The sequence below is a fragment of the Marmota flaviventris genome, chromosome 8 (genome assembly GCF_047511675.1).
Source record: "Marmota flaviventris isolate mMarFla1 chromosome 8, mMarFla1.hap1, whole genome shotgun sequence".
Lineage (NCBI taxonomy): Eukaryota > Metazoa > Chordata > Mammalia > Rodentia > Sciuridae > Marmota > Marmota flaviventris.
The window spans coordinates 114,380,922-114,399,124 of NC_092505.1; positions in this window are offsets into that span (position 1 = coordinate 114,380,922).

Consider the following 18,203-nt stretch of genomic DNA (forward strand, 5'->3'; position numbering starts at 1 on the left):
TCTGTGTGTGCCTTCCATTCCCAGTGTGGTCAGGAGGGCTGCTCCAGTGTGCGCTCTGGTTGTCAGGAAGATGGAGAGAGAAGCAGGTCAGGCACCCTCCTTCCAAAAAAACCTCCAGGAGGGACAGTACCATTTCTGCTCTCATCTCACAGCCCAGATCCAAGCCGCCTCACATGTCTAAGTGATGCTGGGTGAACTTTGGTCCAGCTAAAACACCAGAGTTACATGCCCAAACTCTAGAGTCTAAAATAAGAGACCTGAGATTGGGACGTGTGGCAATCCAGCCCTGGAAATGAAGGGAGCTGGGGTCATACTAACCCCTCCGTTCCTCTACTTTCCACAGCACCTTAAAAAAAATACATTACTTATCATCTATTATTAAATATCTGTAGACTATGCTGATGTCACTGTAGGAGTTTTAGATGCACATAAACAGGACTCTCTAGGCTGTGTTATAAGGTATATTTGCCCTTAATAATCTGGGTTCAATTTACCAGATTCTATCACATTCTGGAATAGAAATGCCAGGCAGACTAAGAACTCAGCAACAAAAATAGGATATTGTTTAAGCTCTACACCATGCAGAACCCTGGTTGAGAAATTAAGGTTACGAATGAACTGTGCACAAGCCCGTTTCCATTGATCCAGGTCACTTTCTGCCCTCATAGGAGGCTAGAGGGCCTCAGAGCACGGCTGCCTGGACGGCCACACCCATCACTCTCCTTTACACTTCCAAGGACATCCCCACCTTGGAAAACATTTGGCTGGGAGAGTGGGTCACAGAGACCCAGGACAAGCACACCCTTGGAACCTCTCTCCACGAGCCTCAAATTTGCACCCTTTACACTGCTTGTGGGCTCTGTTGTGAAGAACCTAACAGGCCACAAACCATGGAGGTGAGCTTAAAGAAAAACCCCAGCATCCTCAGCATACACATTGGTCTCATGCTATCTCGACGCTCGAGCTAGAAATTTGCCACCAGGTAAGTGAATAAAACACAAGATCAGTGCAGCTTAATGACAGGGAGGTAGGGATGAACATGAAAAGTAGGCGGGCACAGAGAACGAAGCCCACGCTCTGACCTGAGGAGGAAAGCCTCCCTCTTGAGGGGCCTGGCCCATTTGGAAGTTCTACCTGATCCTCCAAGCCGTGAGTCAGCCTGTGAATCTGGCCTGGAGCCCGGAGCCTGGTTCTAGAGCTGTGGCCTGCCCTGAGGATAAGAAAGGGTAGGCCAGGCAGTGCCACAGGGAAGAGGCAGTGCTGGCCTGTGTGTGGAGAGACTTTGCTGAGGACATTTCCCTCCTTGTGCAGAGACACCTGGCCCTAGATGTTCTTTGGGTGATGATGGCAGCCTTGGTGACATCTCAACTGCAACATCATGAGACTAGGTACCAGGACCCCTCAGCCAAGCTGGTCCCAACCCCATGACACGGGAAGCCAGTAATACATATTCATTACTTTAAAACCATTAAGTTTTTGAGCCTGGTGTGTTGACATGTGCCTATAATTCCAGGGACAGTGGGAAATACTGAGGCAGGAGGATTGTACATTTGAGGGCAGGCTAGACAACTTATTTTGAGACTCTGTCTCAAAATAAGAAATAAAAAGGGATAAGGTGTGGTCAGTGGTAGAGCACCCTGGGTTCAATCCCTATTACCACAAAATAAACAAATAGAAATTATGAAACCATTAAGTTTTGGGGAAATTTGCTACAGAGCCAAAAATAAGTAATATACCAACTACAGATAACTAACGTCTCATTCTGTTCCTCAGCTCCCAAAAATATTTTCTTTCCACTACAACATTCTGCTCACCTCTTTTGAGTCAGCAAGCTAATATTTAATACTGTGTAACATCCTTCCAGAGAAGACGTTTTGCTTTAACAGGGAACTTTGATGTCAGACTGCAGGGAAGTCTTAACCTGGGACTTTCAGCCCTGGAGGTCCCAGAGGCCCCAGAAGGTGCTCTCCCCAGGCTCTCTCTAGGTAGACACCCTTCAGATTATGTTCACCCAGGGACCCAAATGCTGGATTTGAAAGGGATCCAGATGAGGAGCTGCCTCTCTGGTTCCAACTCTATGGCATCCTGGAAGGGACAAAACTATAGCTATCGTAGAAAGATCCATGGTGGTCAACGGTTGGAAGAGAGGCATGAACAGGCATATCACAGGGTTCTAGAACAGTGAGCGGTTCCACTGCTCCTGTGGACATCTGTCCTCAGGTCTGAAGCTCATAAAGTGACAGGTGAGGGTGAGCTCTGATGCAAACTACAAACTTCAGGTGATACCAGTGGGTCAATGGAAGCCCAGCAAGATCAGCATGTGCATTGCTCTGCAGTGGGATGCTTGCAGCTGGGAAGATGGCCCATGTGGGGCAGGGCTGCATGGGGAATCTCTACTTTCCACTCTTTTTTGTTGTGAACATAAACTGTGCTAAAAAAAAAAAAATGTTCGTAAAAACCTAGAACTGCTCTTAGTATTAAAATGTAAAAGAAGCCAGGAGGTTAGAATGGCATCACAAATGGTCTAGACGAGAGGCGGGCAGCAAGGGGAGGAGGCAGTTTTCAAGGAGGCCTCCCTCCTGGGAGCCCCTGCAGAGTCTTGCCCACCGCAGACAGTTTCTGAGTCGCGTGTTTTCTGCTTGGCCTTGGGCTATATGCTGGGAAAGCAGAAGCTGTAGTTGTCTTCTAGGATCTGGTCTAGATAAGAAACAAGGAGCATAGGCAGGGTGGGACGAGGCCCCCGCTATGAGGTGGCAGAAGGGAGGTGTCTCCTGTCTGTCACAGTGTGTACCATGTGAGGTGTGGCAGAGAGGTGGGGGACGGTCTAGGTAGAGTTTCACCCTGAATTCCAAGTGCTGTTGGAAGTGCTGAACACAGAGTTTCAGAGAAGTAAGTCTACTCTCTTCTCCATTTTATTCTCTAAAGACCCAGAAAACATAGAGAGTTCCCGGCTGCACCTTCAAGGTGCTCCTCATGCACATGTGGACATCTGCCTGGCACTCAGGACCCGGCATTCCCACCTGGCATTCCTACCTGGCAGCATCCTTTCGACCTATAGATCACCATCTGACCCCGGGCAGGAGTGTCCAGTCTGTGAGAGGCTGGGGCAAGGCTGTGAGTCCAGAGCAGGCACACAGGAGCCAAAGGTCGGAGCCATGGAAACTAAGGGTCCCAGAGACGGGGCCATGAAGAGGAGACCACAGAACAGAGGCCCCCCTGAGTGGGGAAGCTCCAAGCTGAAAGCTTTCCTAAATCCTCAGAGGGGCAGAGGACTGCAAAGGTGCTGCCTCTAGCTGCTCTCTTCCTGTGACGCTCCTGTCTGTAGGACGGGGTCCAGCAGTGTCCATCTCAGGGCACTGTCGTGAGGATCAGCAAATTCATGTGGCATGTGATAAAGTGGGACAGGGGATTCACTCGGGTTGCCCTTGTTCCCAAGGCTGAAACGAAGCACTGACACTTTTAGAAAGGAGGTGATCAGAGGCACCCACTCACCACCAGTGACAAATACCTTGACCCCATGATAGAACTCTCACAAGCATCAGGGCAGATGGCCTTGGCTTATCAGGGGCTTGTGCAGTGTTTAGAAAATCAGGGAGGGGTGGGGGGATTAGGTTCTCTCGTCTGTCACAGTGTGCACCATGAGAACCACCACCCAGCCACACCGCAGCCACAATCCTTTCCACAGCACACGAAAGGCAAGGAAATGCTTTCTCCTTGCAAGGGGAGATGAGACCGGACACAGGCAAATCTGAAGCCTGCGGACTTCCGATGTTCATTAAAAGAGCAGGTCCCCGGCTACATTTTAACATTCACACCCCAAACTCTCCAGCAGGGGCAGATTTCCTGCTTGGCTTGAGATGGAGCCACTCTGCTCACAGCACTGAAGGAGGTGCCTTGGCTGTACAGCAGCACCAAGAAATCACATGTAAAACGCAGAAGGCCCTGGGAACCTTGGCTTCTGCCCTGCTGAGACAGCTGTCCTGTGTCCTTGTGTTTTGTGTAGCCTTGGTGAATGGCTTTGGGTCTTGGCCCCTTTTCTTTTTGTTTAGGGACATCATCTCTCTGCTGTCCCTTGCATTAGTATTTGCACTTTCTTCTCTGTTCAGTTTCTGTCTAGAGTGGGAAACACCTGGCCATGTTGGTCATTCAGAGACACTTACCGAGGCCCTGTTGCGTGCAGGGGTAGTGGAGGTCTTGAGTAAGATAATCTCCTCTCTCCATGGTGCCTGTCTACCTGGTGGGGGCACAGACTACTACTGTGGGGTAGGACCACAGGGCTCATGTGGGGTCAGTGAGCCTGTGACCCTGACCCACCACCTGGGCATGTCTCAGCATCCACCTCTGGTAGAGAGCTGTTTCAACAAAAGTGCTAAAAGCCAGAAAGGTTTTCAAGATGAACAAGGATTAATCTCTGGGGCTGACGCTCCTTCCCCTTGGGAGGTACTCAGGGCAGGGTTTTCCCTGGACTTTTCAATCATTTAAACCAGGCTTCTTAGTAGGTGTCTCAGGATGTATGAGTGTGACCAAGGCGGCTACGCTCATGACAAGTGGCTTATCCAAAGAGGAGCAACAGGCTTCTCCCACTGGAGGGCAAGGGTTATCTGCGGGCGGGAGAGTAAGATTTCACGTTTCCTTGACGCTGAGGACAGGGTTTCTCTGAGGTTCCTCCCTCTTTCTGGGGAAAGACAGGCCAGAAGTACCTTGCTCATCTGCTGTCGCCCACCTGGTGAAGAGAGGCCAAGTGGGTTCCAGAAGCATCAGCTAAAATTAGGCATGATCTCAGCTGGTAGGATCTCCCTCTTTTGTGGAAAGCTACTATGAGAGGTCAAAGGACCTACTTCTCAACTTTTTACACCCAGTTTCTAACTAAGAGTGACTTCATGGGATGATCTCAACTGCAGAGAAAAGGGGAAGCACCGACAAGTTCAGGCTTCCTGGAGAGACACTGCCACGCTGCATCGCAGTCAGGGGTAGGCATGATCTTCCTGGGGCCCTGCACCTGCAGCAGCAGGCACTTGTCTTAAAACAAGCAAAACTGGAGGAAAAAAAAAAAACCCACCAGGGTTGGGACTGCAGATCCACAGAATATGCACAGGACAAACTGTGAGAGGGGCCCAAGCCAGAAGCCCTGGAGAATTAGGGCACAGGCCTTTGGAGTTACTGGCCTTCGAGAGTTTGCTGAGCATATGGTCCACAGCCACCCTGAGCACATGGTTCACAGCCACCCTGTGTGAGCCCCCCAGGAACGACTCTGAACCAAGAGCTGCAAAAGGAAGAGGAGGAGCAGAGGGGTGCCATGGGTGGGGAAGGTAAAGAGGGTGTCACGGAAGGCACTCAAGGACAGGAAAAGGCAAGGCCTCAAGGACAGGAAAAGGCAAGGCCATCCCAGGACCAACACCGCTCCTGGGGACATTTCTAGCACCCTGAGGCAAGGATATGCAGTGTACATAGAAGTGGGATAGCCCAGTCACTTACTGGATCACCTACTGAATTTTATCAAACTATGAAATTAGCATAAAGTGGGAAAGATGTTTTTTACAAAATGACGAAGTTAATTCAAGTGAAAGTAAACCAACCTATTTTGCTAACAAGACTTATGCAAATTAAAACAAAACTAGTTGTTTGAAACAGTTAATTCAACTATGCTTGCCCAACTGTGCCGCAGATCCTTAGGCTCATTCCTCTGTCAAGCTGCATTTCTGTCCCTGTTAGCCAGCCTTCTCAGTCCTGTCCTCTGTGGACCTCAGAGTGAAGTTTTGTCACTGGAGGAGAGGATTAGTAGCAGGACGTGGGGCAGGTGGTGCTGGCAAGCCACAGGAGAGAAGGGAGAAGGGTCGGCCCTGTCCAGCTTGTAAAGGGCGTGGCACCTTCTCAGAAGATCCAGGTTGTCATGCTGGATGCAGCCAAAGCCCACTGTGGATTCCTGAGCAGACAGAGATTGGAAGGGCTCGAGTGTGGTGAGTTAGGCAGACCATCCAGTCCACAGAATTCCACCAACATGTGACTGTGGAGGATAGAAAGACCAGTTGTGTGTGTGTGAAAAGCCAACTGGGAAAGAGACCTTCTCAAATGATGCGAGCAATTCCAAGACCTGCAAGTGAATCCATGGTCACCTGGTGACCTCATGCAAGAACAGTGACCAATGGAATGACCATTCTGGGCAGAACTATAAAGAGCAATTTTAGTGATCTACCATTTTTCATATTGACTTTGTTGAAGGTCCTTGAAACAGTGATGGTGGGAGAAGTATGGCCTGAGGTCAGAGCTTGAAAATGCAAAGCCATGAGGTTTTGCTTGTCCATACTCAGAGAAGAATCCCAAGCAGGTCTTCTCCTGGTACAGTAGCTTCCTGATTCACAAAGCTCCCCAACATAGCTACTGTTTACTGAGTTGCCGGAGAAAAATCAGAGTGGAACTCTCTGACAAATAAGATTTTGAAATTTTTATTTACAAAAGTTGAGCCCAAAGCAGTGGTAGAGTGAGACCCATGAGTGGTTAGAGTGTTAAAACAGTTACCCTTGACCTGCCTGAAGAACAGGTGTTTCCACTCAGTGGGACTGTGAGACAGGACTGAGTCAGGAAGGATCTAGAAGTGGGATGGCGTCTCCTCTTTCTCTCTCACACCCACTGGTCACTGATTGATATGAGACTGCTTTCCAGGAGAATCTTCTGGAGGGAGAGAGTAAAGCCATCACTCTTCCTGGACTCTAGAAAGACAGGCAACTTCAAGTTTACGGATGACCTATTCTGGACCAGGCCACAGCCTTGCTCCCCTGAGCTGCTGGCCACAGAGCTCCTTTCCTATACCCGAGGGCATGAGATCCCTCCTCCCATACTCCTCCCACTCCGTGTCTTCAGTGTCTGTCTCAGTGATGGTCTCCTTACATCTAAGTCCCCATTGCAGGGAGCTCTGGGTGGTTCTGACTCAGGCTTGGAATAGACAATACTGTGCCCATTCCTCTATTACTCTATCCATTCCTCTATTACCCCAGCGAGCTCAGACACCAAAGGGTAAGGCCTCAGAATGAAGCTGAGCATCCAGTCCTTACTTTCCCCTTCCCAACCAGACAGGGAGAGGAGTCTCCAGGATTTCCAGAGTAATGCCTTCCCAGGGCTTTTCTGTGTTGCCAGGAAATCATAGCTGCAAACTCCGTGTCTGAGTCTATACAATATACCTATCACATAAGTTTTTGGCAGTAACTAGTATTACTTAATTGCACAAAATAATGGGCTTTGGGTGACAATTTCATAGATAACATGTAATGTACTTTGATCATGCCACCCTCTGTTCTGCCCACCTCAGCCCCTTCCCCATCCCTAATGGTCCCCCTTCTACTTTCATGTCATGTATCAGGTTTTAAAAACAAATTCCCTTGCAAAATCCGATGTGTTTTCTTAGGGATTTTTTGGTATATCTGTGAGTAAATCTGTAATTAGAACAGTGGGAATTGTGGTCTACTTTACCACAGGAACGATGTTATAATCGGGGTTGCCTTCTGAACTGGATTTCAGAGGCCACAAAGGATGTACATAGAACCTTGCTACAAACTTCTCTGGCCATTTAAAATTATGAAATAATTCTTTAAAGAAACCAATGTTCACGATTCCTACTGCAGACAGTACCCAGAACTGTGATAATGACATGGAGGCTTCTAAGCCTCTTAGCGCCATGATAATTTTTTCAAGAGATGAGCATTTCTTGGAATGCAGGATTCCCCTTCCCAACCTGCCAGGGAGAGGAGTCTCCAGTATTTCCAGAGCAATGCCTCCCCAGGGCTTTTCTGTGTTGCCAGGAAATCAGGTGCCCATTACTGCGATCTCTGTGTCTGAGTGACATACAGGGTCTTTCCTTTGCTCTCTGAAAGCTCCAGGCCAACTGTCTTGTAATTCCTCAGATCCTTAAACCACATTCTGAATGCTTTGCCATCCTCTCTGGGTCTCTAGTGCCTCACATATTCTTAATTCTGTATTCTTCTGAATGGTTCCTCCACCTCCCATCCCTATGATTTTTTTTCCTATTATTCTCTCTGGAGTCCTCATTCATATAAGGAAACTTGTAACTCCCTATTTCTGCTAACATCATGGAATAATTGGAATCACGTTCTACTAAAAAGAACTAAAGGTGCTGAATTCATTTCCAAGTCTTCTTTAAAGCCTTAAAAAAGATGAGAATACATCAAGGGATTACAAAATGCTGAGAAAACGAGAACCTGTTGGGCTACAAAGGTCAAAGGCTGCTGAAGCACTTGTGCATTCTGAAAGATTTAAACTTCAGTTCTGATGTCGTTGTGAGGCAATGGGAAGACTCATCAGCCCCAGACCCACACAAGGAGGAGGGTCTAAGAAGAGACGCACCAAGACCCCCCAGCGAGCTCAGACACCAAAGGGTGAAGCCTCAGAATGAAGCTGAGCATCCAGTCCTTACTTTTGACATTATATGGTCCTAGACCATCAGGAGCCTAAGGTCTCCAGGAGAAGCAAAGAAAATTCTCTCTGGAGATCCATCACTGACCTTGAATTATGGTGGCTATTTTTTTCCAAATACAACACAAGCATATACCTAACAACTACATAGCAATAAGCATCATTATAAACAACAACAACAAAAAATCACATACTAGACCTCAGGTATTGAAATTATCATATAAAGACTATGAGACAATCGTGATTATGATGTTAAAATTTTAAAAGACAAAGTTATCTGTAGGGAACACAAAACCATGAAAATCATCATATTTGAAAAAAAAACCAGTAGAATTTCTATGAAAGAAAATTAGAATAACAATGAAAAACTCAGTGGACAAATATAAACTGATCCAGCTTGCATATGGCATTCAGTCTTTACTTCAGCTGTCCTGATACAGCAAAAGAAAAAGTTAGTGAAATGAAAAATTGGTCAGAAAAAGTACACACAGTGTGGCACAGAGACATAAATTGAAATCACAGGGGAAAAAAGTAAGAAACTTGGAAAAAAGACTTTGAAGTTCTACCAAAAATTTAATTGGTGTCAGAAGAATCTAATAGGATGGGGCAGAGCTGATATTTGAAGAAATAATCACGGAGAATATTCAAAAATTGGTGAAAAATACCAATCCACTGATTCAAGAATTGGTCTAATCCCAAAGCGATACATATAAAAATGTTAACATAGTGAGAGTACAGAAAATGGAGACAAAGATAGCAACTTTAAAATCATCCAGAGAAGAAGGTGCTTGGTGTGGTCCCCGACAGCCTGGGCACAGCACCGTGGAGCATTGTGTTTAAGACTGGAGAGGAAAGACATCAGCTGTCCTCCTCCCTCACACCCTAATGGACAGTCTTGTAAGTAGCATTGCACTGAGATCCCTGCATAAGATTGTCACCCAAGTCTCTGGTTAGTGCTGTGAACCGGAGCCTAGAGGGAAACTAGATGGTGAACACAGATGCCATTTTTAAAAGCCTTTGTAAGTCCTTTGAAACTGCTTTCCAATGTCTTTCCTCAATCATCCCTTGGCCCCCTCGACATTTAAGAGAGCAGCCAAAGCTCTGCTGGATTTGAATCCCAGGTCTACTATCTCAGAGAAGTCATTCAAATTCAGGTAGGCCATTTGCTCATCTGTGAAACAGGAGAGCCACACAGCCAGCTTCTAGGGCTTAGGAGGGCTGAGTGAGCTGGGTGTGCCCTGGTGCATAGCTGCTGCCAGCAAACACAGTATCACTCTTCCCCAAATCACTCCATCAGGCGCAAAATCCCCTCAACAGGATGGGACAAAAGTACCCAGCTTCCCTGCTGAAGGAAGCTGCATCGCGGACAAAGGCCACAATTTAATTGGCACACAAGGTCTCAGTATTCTAGACAGTTCTGTATTTGATTACCCCTGGAAATAAAGAGCGTCTTTGATAGGTGTTTTCTGCCTCCCATATATTATTTTAATAATGGTATATTTGTCTTTATTATTCCAAGAGAAACTAATATTCTTTAAAGGAAGAATGGCTAAAATTTGAAAACTATGCTTTCCAAAAAGACATTAAGTTGACATAAGTTTTCACAATTCATCATCAGGTTCTCTGACCCCAAAAGAGATCTGCGTTGAACCATAAAAAAGGGTCCCTGAGCAATTTAATGGAGAAAAATAATTTCAATTAGTTTGAAAGTCTTGCTGGAACTTCGGGTAGAATTCAATAAATGCTTTAGTTTGTCTCCAAGATTTTGGTTGAGATAATATCCAGATAAACAAAATCTCTTGTAGAAAGCCATTTGTCAGATAGATGCCCTGAAATGATTGCATGAAATTAGTTTAGCTCTATTTGAATACAAAATGGATCATTTTTCCATTGCATTACAAGAATGTACTTGCTTAATCTTTTCACAGAGCTACATATTTATTGGATGTGGAGGTATTAGTATTCAGCTTCTAAGTACTCAAGACTCTCTCCTGCCGTTGACTAAAAGGACACTGGTACCAGGAGATAAGTGCACAGAATTGTTGCCAAGGCTTTGGAGTTCCCTGACATTGGGTGAATTTGTGACATTATTTAGCAGAGAAACACTGGGGCATTTCACGCTGTAAAGGTGAGAGAATGCACCATGTCAGAAAAGGTCATGGTTGCTTCTTTCACCTAGAGTTTCTTTTGTGGGAGTGTACTAAATAAAGAGCTTTGTTCTGACACCCAAGAAAGCATTTGGGAACAGAAAACTGATTCAATTCTTCCTTTTCTGAAGAACAAACACACCCAGTGTTTTCCTGTCTTACTTTCCTTCTCCTTTCTCTGAGATCATTCTCATCAAGCTGTAAATTTCCCATGCAGTGGGTCGTCAGGTAGGCAGAGGTGTATGATGATGAACAGCTGGGTTTAGACTATCCACATGGTCAACTACTCAAGTGAGGTGGATTAGGGAAACACCCGATTTTAGAGTGGCCTGGATCTTGAGCAAGAAAGGGGTGTCCACCTTCCTTGGTGATACAGCAGGATCCCAGCTTGACCAGCAAAGCACAGGCTCGATTCCCCCGATACCTGCTGCCCTTGCCCTGCAGCCTAAATTCCATTTCCACAAATATCTGTCACCATTCAAGAAGAGCAACAGGGTCAAGAGGTGAACTATAGCTTCAGACCTCAGCTCTGGCATGAAAATCAAAATGTTCACGGAGAAACTCCTCCACAGGCTGATTTCTATGTAAAACCTGCAGGGACACAAAGGATCCTAGGAGTTCCTGAGGGAGGTGATGGCAAGGCTCTTCTTGGGTATCGTTGGACATTGTTCTAAGGTCTCCCATTCTGTTAGGAGAGTGACATCAGGAGTCATCCCATAGGGCTTCAGGTCCCCCACTGCTTCTCACCAGCTGTTTGGCTTCTAGTGCCTGATGTAGATGCCCTTTTCCTCAGTTTCCATGTCTGTGCAGACGATAATATCTGGCTTAGGATATTACTGTTACTCAGTGAGAGATTTTCTAGTACCCAGGACAGTATTTCATTAAAAAAAAAAAAAAAAAAAAAGCCAACATCAGTTGTCATAATGATTCCAAAGTTGAAGCCTTGACTTTGGAACTTTGAGCAGATCCTATATTTAAAATGATTTCTACTTTCATGCTGGGGTGTGGCTCAGTGGCAGAGAGCTTACCTAGCATACATAAGGTCCTGTGTTCAATCCCCAGTACCGACCATAACAGGATAGCTTGTAGGGAAAATATTCCCCCATGAGAACAGTTAGAAGAGCTAAATTTTTTAAAATTCTGAATGTACCAGGAGCTATCTGAGCTGCCAGGACTTGAGGGTCAAGATCTCTGAAAAAGGAACATTCTGGAGACAAGGCTGGCTTGAAATTCCCCAGCGGGTCATTTGTGGATCCTCTACAACAACGCATTTGGTGGAATGACTGAGAGGCTGAGCAGAGGGTGGCTGTTAGGGGCAGACGTGACAAGCTGGTGTGGGAGGTTTATTGGCAAGAATGAACAAAAGTCCAGGGTCCTGAGGGCAACCAGAATTCTAGGTGCCAAGACGCTGGGGGAGAGAGTGGAGTATGGCTTCAGGTCAGTGAGCTGCCTTTGCTTCTGTTATTTTCCCAATTAGTGAGCAGAGCAGGACAAGAGTTAGCAAGGAAGAATGAGAAAGTAGACAGAGCTTCCCACAGTGCCACCTGGCTGAAGGTACACCCTGAGGTTCAGAGCCACCACTGCAGGATCCTGGGGACACCTGGGGCTTTCAGTGGGAACTCCTGGTCCCACACCTAGAAGTACTTGTGAACAGTAAAAAAAAAACCTTACAACATTGAAGGGTAGGTTCAAATCAGTCAGCCCCTGAAGGATTAGAATGCTGTTACTCTGCCTGCCTGTCAGAAGCTAAGGCCACCCAGAGGTGATCTGGATATTGAAATTATCAGACGCAGAATATTTAACTGTGATTAACACATCCAAGAAAATAGAAAAGTTGGAAAATTTTGCCCTACAACTGAGAGCTGTGTATTAAAAAAAAAAAAAAAAAAAAAAAAAAACTAAGTAGAAACTCTGAAACTGCTGAGTACAGCAACTGAAAACTTCAATAAAGTAGTTGAAGAAAACTTTATGGTTGTCTAAATTATGTCTGTAGGTGAAGAAAATGTTAGTGACTCAGAAAGTTGGTTAGTAGAAAATACACAGATGGGTGTTCCCAAACCTCTCCCCACCGAAAAAGGGAAGAAAAATGTCACAAAACTCATGTAGAACATTTGGAAAAGTCTAATATTTGTGTAATTAGGGCTCCCAAAGAATAAGAGAGCAAAAATAAGAACAATAGGTGCATTATTTGAAGAAATAAAGGAAGACAGCGAATTGTCCAAAGCTGAGTTAAAGTGTCAAGCGACAGATTCAATAAATGCTGAAAACAGAAGAGGAATAAATACAAAGAAAAACAAATCTAGGAATTTAGTAGCTAAGTTGCTAGAAATAGATAAAAAAGAAAAACCTAAAAGCAGTCAGATGTTCCCCAATAAATACCTTCAAAGAAGCAGTATTAAAGGGGCTGGGGTGTGGCTCAGTGCTAGAGTGCTTGTTAGCACGTTGAGGCTCTGGGTCCCACCCCAGCACACAGGCAGAGGAAGAAATCTTACAGGCAAATGTCAGTTATGAACATAAATGCCAAAGGCTGAGAGGAAGCAGTTATAAGACTGCCAGGTAACTTCTCAGCAGAAGCAGTGGAAGCCAGAGACGTTGTGATGATGTGTTTCATGTGCTGAGAGAAAATAATTGTCATGCAAAAATGTATTTCAGAAATTGTGGCAAAATATAGATATCCTCACAAGGAAAGGTAGGAGAATTTGTTGGCAGCAGTCCTGTTTAAAAAAAAAAAAAGTCTAAAGGGTCAGAAGGAACACTGGTCCTGATGGAAGAGCATGTAGCTTTGGAATGACTTTTCAGTCATTATGGAAACTAAACATAAATGAACAATGAAAGTAGTGGCTTTCTGGCCACTTTTAAAATCTGATGCAAGGGGCCTGCCTGTCAAGTCCCATCCTAAGAAGTCTTCATTTCTTTACACACTAACCTTGACTAGGAAGCTCAGTTTCCTTCAAGACTAATGAGGGCCCTGGGAGCACTTGAAGAATTTCTTAAAGCCCCATCAAGTCACTGCTAATAGACTGACACCATGAAAGGAACCAACAGCCTATTGGGTCACACTGCTTGTGCTTTTACCCTGTCTCACCCACTACCTGTCTTCTATCCCAATAACTCCTTCCAACCATCCCAATGGCTAGGCATCTTCTTCATTTTATAAAAGTTCAGAAAGGTTAAGTAATATTGCACAGCTTGAAAATGATGACTTGGATTTTAACCCTGGACTTCAAAGCCCATGGTCTTTCCACTGTACAGGGGCATAGGCCAGAAAGGTCCTAGATGGTGAAATTATGTTAGTATACATAGTAGAGTTAACAAGGTATATCTAAATTTTTAATGTAAAATTCTGTATTTAATGGTAGAATTAATAATAAAAGTGGAAATTTGTATTCATGTAAAAATTCAAAGCTTTAAGATTATTTCAATGTGATCCAGTGTGATAAAATGGCTATTTGTTTAGTAAAGCAGCAAGAGTGAGTCACTTGCAGAAATGCAATTAAGATAGCTGCCCACCAAATTCCTTTTCCACTGATATTGTTATTAATTTAAATACATTTTAATAAAAATTAATCAGTTAATTGTGGTATATGTATATTGCCACTATGATTAGCAAGATGATTTAGCTCATCAAAAGAAGAATAACTTCAAAATTATCATTATAATTGCCCTTAAAAATTTTAATATACATTTAATATAGTAGATGTCTTATTTAATTGAACTTTCTATATTCATTTAATTCTGTATAGCAACCATAAAATATGACTTAGGAAAGAATAAAGACAAAATGTTAAAAGAAAAGACACCTCAGAAAATATAATTTATAAAAAGTGCATTGGATCAGCTCTTCCAGCTAAAAGTCTAATATTCTCTAAGCTTATGAGAAATTTTTAAATGTGTATAACACACAAGGAGAATATTTGCAAATCAGAATGAGAAGATGGATGATTGATGGATGAGTGGATGAGTGAATGGGTAGATGGATAGATGGATAGATGGATGATTGGATAGGTGGATGGATGGGTGGATGGATGGGTAGATGGATGGATGAATGGATAGAGTCAGACACAAAAGGCCTTGCCTTGGTAGTAGATCATCAATCCACTATAGACTTATGTTTGTATGGTAAATCCTACAAGAATGCTACAACCTTGAGGAACTCCTCCATTCAAAAGCTGTTACAGTGACCTAGCAGCTCTCTTAATACATCACCTTCCATTAAGCGATCTTTTAAATGCAAATAAAAGCAAAGCAAAACCAAACTGTATTTAATATTTCATATTAAATAATTCAAATGATACAGATTTATATTTATTCAATATAAATCAGGTGTTCCTTCTGCTTGAAAAATCCATTCTCCTTCTCCAGAGCAGTGGCCACTGCCTCTCTAAGCTCTCATGAGCGTGTGTGTATACGCTGTACCAGCATCTCTGTGTGTTTGTATGTCTGTGCTTTCTTCCCTGCACATAAAAAAGCCTGTGATGTGACATGCTGGTCCAAACCTTGATTTTTTCACATAATGAAGATTTTTTTTCTTATCACATGCATAAATCTGTTTCAATCCTTTAAATAGCTTCATAGTAGCCCCTTGAAAAGATGAATCATGTTTTATTTAAACCTTCTCCTACTAAAGGATATTTCCAGTGTTTCATGTCTTGATATAAACGACAGTAGTTTTAGTGTAAATAAGTCTTTCTGGATTGTGCAAATGGTTTTACAAGAGAAATTCCTAGAATTGGAATTGTAAACAAAAGTGAGTCCATTTTTTATCACAATAGCTATTGCTAACCAATTCTCTAGACTGCTTGTGCAGGTCAGACTCCCTCCCAGAGAACACTGCAACCTGTTTCTACACAACTGCAGATACTCTTACAAACCATCTTACTTCCCAGCTTTGTAATCATAGGTTGAATCATATCTGTGGGCTGGAGATTACCTCAATGGTAGAGGGCTTGCTTAGCATGCATGAGGCCCTGGGTTCAATCCCTTGTTCTACAAAGAAAGACAAAACAACAACAAGAAGAAGCATATTTATTAACTTGACATGCATTTCTTTAATTATAATGCAGCAGAGTAGTTTTCATATGTCTACAATAATGTGCATTTGTCTTGGAATTATCTGAGTATGTCTTTTTTCTATTTCTGCATTGGGTTGTTGGTGTTTTTTGTACTGATATTTGTATTATATTTGAATATTCAGGATATTAATCATATATGTGTGTGTATGAATAGGTATTTTATTAAATTTCTCAAAAAGTCTTCTTATAGTTTCCAATGTGATTTTACTGAATATATTAATTAGAAGAGACACCAGCTTTTTATATATTGGGACTTCCCATTTAAGGGGCACAGAATTTTTTCATTAAATCATATTCACTGTGTTCTTACACTTTTAAATTTTTTCTCCAAGACTCTTCTATAGTTATGCTAAATCATGCCATAATCACAATAACCTTATATTTATTGTAGGAATTTTCACTGCCATCATTTTTCAGATGAGGAAACTGAACTCAGATTAAAAAAATAATAATAATAACTTCTCAGAACACCTAGCAAGTAAGGAACAGAGCTGGATTCAGCCACTTAGTGGTCACTCTATCTCCAGGAGCTTTATAGTTTGGCTGATACTGTGAATGGTGTTTCTTAACTGATGGTTTCAGTTGTACAAAGATTAATTTTTTTCAGTGCTGAGGACGGAGCTCAGGGTCTCATGAGTATAAGGCAAGTACCCACCCTGAGCCACCACTAGCCTGGCTGGTTTTCTCAAGTTGTTATTGTTGTCCAGTGAAGTTGTTGAATTCTCTCAATACTTCTAGTGTTTGGTATACTCATTCTAGATTTTTTGTTTGTTTGTTTTGCAGATCAATTACTTAAAAATATATTTTTAGTTGTCAATGGATCTTTTATTTTTATTTATTTACTTATTTTTTATATATGGTGCTGACGGTTGAACCCAGGGGCTCACACATGCTGGGCCAGTGCTCTACCACTGAGCCACAACTCTAACCCAGATCAATTATTTAAAAAAAAAAATAACAGTTTTAATTTTTCTTTTGCAATAAATCTCTCATTTTTTTTCATTTCATATTGCGTTGGCCCAAACCTCTAGTGCAATGTTCCACACTATACAGTAGTTATCACAGACAAAGAATGCCTTCTATAGAAAAGTAATGTTAGTGCAGAAAGGGCTGTTTATTTCATGTTGGTTACAAGTATGGGCAGCACATTAGAAACATGCTCCATAAAACTTTAGGTCACATACTGTATCTGGTGGCCAAAAATCCATTTTGAACAGAGGCCCTGTGTTCATCCATGCAGCAGAAATTATGTTACTGTAGGAGATAATGCTTCCAGGGAGAAACAGCTCAGCTGCAACCAGTTTGACTTTGTTGAAATGAAGTACACTTAACTCCACCCTAAACCCATGTGGTGCAACAGGTCTCTATGCCATTTACTTGCTTCCCACAAACTACTAAATACAATTGTTCTGACAATGCATTGGTCTGTGCACCATGGACAATTCAGACAGCAGCATTGGAAGGGGCCTGCTTTACATGTACCTGAAAGTCCCTAGGATGGGGCCTCATCACCTTCAAACACATGATCTACCAGGCCAGGCTAATGCCAGGACTCAGAAGGGCCTGCATCAGCCTAGGGTCCTCTCCATCCACCTGGCCATGGCCTCCAGCAGAGGCTGAACCTGCTCAGAGGTCCTAATAGCATGCCAATATGCTGACCTCCTCCATCCAGACCTCAATGGAGACCAGAGGGAGCACCCACTCCTCTCTTCTGTGTCTCCAAAGGCTTCTCATTGGGGAAATTGGTGCTTCTGTACAAAGGCAGACCCTGGCAGCCAGACACATCAAAGCAAAAGCTCCAAGTTGGTGACTAAAACATCCCTCCCCTCTACATAGGCAGAGTGACTGATGTTTAAGGGGGAAATAAATACCTCTCAGCCAGCACCTCTGAAGTACAACTTCACTGATTGAACTCTACTCCTCTTCTAGTGACCCAGGCTGCAGGAGCTGGAACAGTCTCCCTTCAGCCATCCTCAATACCTTCCTATGCCTCCCACGGTGAAGTCAACAGACTGTGGACAGTGGCCACCCTGAGAATCCCTTCTGCCCACCCGCTGTTCTCTGTCCAGCATGGAGATGTGGCCATATGCTGCCAAATGCTCCTGCTACTCTGCTCTCCTGGGATCACAATACCACTGAAGGGATATTTCACCCTGCAAACCCAACCACACCTCCCTACCCTCAGAATAGAACTGTGCTCTTTAGCATGGTGCCCACTACCCTTATCAATGCCCACATCCTGCTCCCTAAATCCACTTCTCTCTTCCTCGCCTCCCTAACTGCTCTGATATTATTTCTGGAGCTGGAACCTGCTGCCACCCTTGGAAGCACTCTGGTACCCACTTTTCCTTCCCTGTCAGGTTGGGACCCTAGGAGCTTCTGCTACCTCCAGGACCGGGCTGCTCCCGCTGAGCAGTGTCCTCTCTCTGGGCCTTTCCTCCAGGCCCTTGGGGTTTCTCCCACCAAACCCTAACTTCTCTCTCGCTGCCATCAGAAAGTGGGTTCTCTAAGAGAGCAGCTACTGTCAGCCATCCCCACCTCACCCTTCTCATGCCTAAGA